Source organism: Stenella coeruleoalba (genome assembly GCF_951394435.1).
Source record: "Stenella coeruleoalba genome assembly, chromosome: X".
NCBI classification, from domain to species: Eukaryota; Metazoa; Chordata; class Mammalia; order Artiodactyla; family Delphinidae; genus Stenella; species Stenella coeruleoalba.
The window spans coordinates 97,409,223-97,412,918 of NC_137152.1; positions in this window are offsets into that span (position 1 = coordinate 97,409,223).

A 3,696-nucleotide genomic window follows, 5' to 3' on the forward strand; every position below is an offset into this window, starting at 1 on the left:
GGAAACCATTCCGGGTACGCCGGCAAAATCCTTCCCCAGGCCTACGTGGCCTCCCGCCGACGTGAAAGGGGTGTGTGCATCCGTGTAAATAAACCGCCGCTGCAATCGGTTCCTATCATCCTTCCGGTTCCTCAGGAGGCGCGCCAGGTCCAAGTTGGATCGGAGACCGTGTTTTTCTCAGCCTCGTACTTGAAATGACCGAAAGGAAGGATGACAGACCACAAGATACATTTCACTGAGTGGCCGTATCACCAACACAGTCAATTCTGCTTGTGTTCCAGGTGCCTTCTGTGCGTGTGTGTTACATATTCTATACTATTGGATGCTTTTACTGTTTCTCGTGTGTGTGTATGTATGTACATACGTACATATACATAATATCAATATATGCACAGATGTGGGCGTCTATGTACATGTAGAATATATAGGAATGGCTCAAATCGAATTACATATTTTTTTCTGAGTCTATCCTGATTTCAAATAAAAATCTAAGTGGGACGAGAAGAAAAAGCACCAAGTATTCAAAGTATTTCCTATGCAGCTGACAGTGTTTTTATTTTAGTGTTGTCAGATTTAGCAAAAAGAAAAAAAATACAGTAGGTTCGCTTACATTTGAATTTCAGCTAGACAATGAATAATGTTTTAGTATAAGTATGTCCCATACAATAATAATGCACTATTAACTATTTTCTACTAAAGATGAGGAGATAGCCAATATTATACCTCCTCCCTCCTCTCCCACCACCTCTAAAATTTATTCCTTATATTCTAAGGCTTTTCACTTGTTGTTAGAGAAAATGGATTGGGAAGCAGCCCCTGATATCTGGAAGCTGACTAGCGCTCAGGCCATGTTCTTCTGTTGGACGTAAACTCACAGAACACCAATCTAAGACAAGGTCACTAGATGACTGACAACGTGAGACGAAATAAGACCACTTCATAATTTTGTCTAAGCACAGACAAAAAAAAAGTCACTGTGCCACCCAGAAAACACCAAACACCCCCTCTCTTGGCCAAAATGGGTGACTGCTACTTTATCAATTACAGCTTTATCTTTGCCCTAGTCTGCCCTCCCTATGTATGAGGTTATTGAGATGCCCAATCATACAATTGCCCCTGCTTTCTGACAGCATCTGATTTAGAGCGAACTGCCACTTCCTTAGACCCTCCCGTAAATCACTCAAATACTATAGTAGGTTCTTTCTAACATTCTCTTACTGAAACACCCCATGGTTCCCTATGGTGTTCATTCTCCCTGCCTGCAAAGAATAATAAACCCAACTTGTCAGCTATGAGTAAGTTCCTGATGGTCTTTGGTTGAAGGGCATTGACATGTTCCACTGCCTAGAGTGCTCTTCCCCAGATATTTGCATGGCTCTTTCCCTTAGTTCATTCCGTTCTTTGCTCATCCATCATCTTTTCAGAGAGGTCGTCCCTGACCACACTATTTACAATAGCACCCTCATTATTCTCTCCCCCTTTATGCTATTTATTTTTCTTCATAGCACTCATTACTATCTGATATTATGTTATATATTTAGATAATATGTTTACTGTATGTCTCTCCCATTAGAATCTAAGTTTCATGAAGACTGCGACTTCATCTTGATGATGATTGTATCCACAGTGTGTAGAGCATTGCCTGGCACGGAGTAGGTACTAAGTGATATGTATTTAATGAACAAATGAATGAATGGATTTTTATTGTGTCAGGGTTTATAATAGTTTCATTCTATCACATATTCATAACCTTGTTGTTTGGTCTTAGTCCTCCATTTACATAGACTGGCGCACTGCAAAATGTCCGTTCTTAATTCTTCATTTTGACTCATTTCTTATCAGATTTGATTTCATATTGCCAAGTAATTTTTCACAAAGGACACATTTGTAGTATATTCTCTCAACTTTTTTCATATTCGAAATAAGCTACCTGTTGCTTTTGGGGGGTAGATTGTATTATTGTCGGCAATATCCACTTCCTTTTTCTCAGTAGGAGGGTTATATATCCCTATCCAATTGACTTTAGAAGAAAAGGAGAATCAACTGTATCAAACAAGTCACTTAAAGAGAGAATTGTTGGGATAAAGCAGAAAAGGGGAGAGTGATGAAAAAGCAAACATATATTTAGAACCTACTGGGTTCCAGACACTCATTCCTTCAATATTAAGTAACCATATCTGTCTATCATCTACCATCAAGGCAGGCTTCACAAACATGTTAGTGTTTGAGTTGTGTCTTTCTTGAAGACCAGGCACTTGCCAAACAACAGGAGAGGCACAGTGTGAATACAAAAGGAATGGTTATTACAGGCTTAGGGTTCCAGGCACAGACATGAAAGCAGTAAACACCATGTCATATTTTGGAAACTGTACACAGTTTGACACTATCGGTAGTTAACTCATTTAATCCTCAAAACAACTCTATGGGAAGGTATTATTATCTCTATTTTACATATGAAGAATCAGGCTCAAGGTCACACAGCTAAGTGGGAGTACCAGAATCCCAACCCACTCACATCTGCCCAAGTCTTTGTTATTTCCACTATACCTTACTGTGGTTTCTTTTTATACTTGTGTAGTGACCTTACTAAATCTGTGTAGCTAAGCATAACTCAGTGGAAGGGCTCTAGGACTGAATGAATGCCGTTTTTTATCTTTTTAAAAATTTATTTATTTATTTATTTATTTTTGGCTGCATTGGGTCTTCGTTGCTGCACGTGGGCTTTCTCTAGTTGCGGCGAGCCGGGGCTACTCTTCATTGCGGTGCGCGGACTTCTCATTGCGGTGGCTTCTCTTGTTGTATAGCATGGGCTCTAGGCGCGTGGGCTTCAGTAGTTGTGGCACGCGTGCTCAGCAGTTGTGGCTCGCGGGCTCTGGAGCGCAGGCTCAGTAGTTGTGGTGCACAGGCTTAGTTGCTCCGTGGCACGTGGGATCTTCCTGGACCTGGGCTCGAACCCGTGTCACCTACATTGGCAGGCAGATTCTTAACCGCTGCGCCACCAGGGAAGTCCTGGTTTTTTATCTTTTATTGTCATCAATTAATATATATTAAGCATCCACAAGATTCTTGACATTTTAACACAGGAGAGGACAGTTGCTGGCCTCATGGAATTCATAATCAAGTTCAAAAAAGGCAAAGGCAAGCAAACTGACACATGGTTATAAAACCTGATTCCATTATCAGCCAATCAAAAATCTTTTTAGAATGTGAAACAATTGATACCTCCAAATCCATTTGATAAAGGTTCTTGTCTTTAAAAGCTACTATGTTGTTTGAAGTAGGGTTAAGCCTTCAGATAAAAAGAAAGTGAAAGGTGAAATAACTTGTTGAGAAACAGAAAATTAATGAAACTTTCCAAAGACCTTGTCCCAAAAGCAGCTGTTAAGGCCACTCAGATTTCTTGGTCTGCTCTGCTTTTCCTACCAAAAAATTCCTTTCCTGATCATTGGATCCCCTTTAATTATAGGTAACTTTTTTCTTTTTAAATTTTTTTAAATTTGAAGTATAGTTGATTTACAATATTGTGTTAGTTTCAAGTGTACAACAAAGTGATTCAGTTATATATATATATATATTAATTTTTTCAGATTATTTTCCATTATAGGTTATTATGAGATATTGAGTATTGTTCCCTGTGTTATACAGAAAATCCTTGTTGCTTATCTACTTTATACATGGTAGTGTGCATCTATTAAT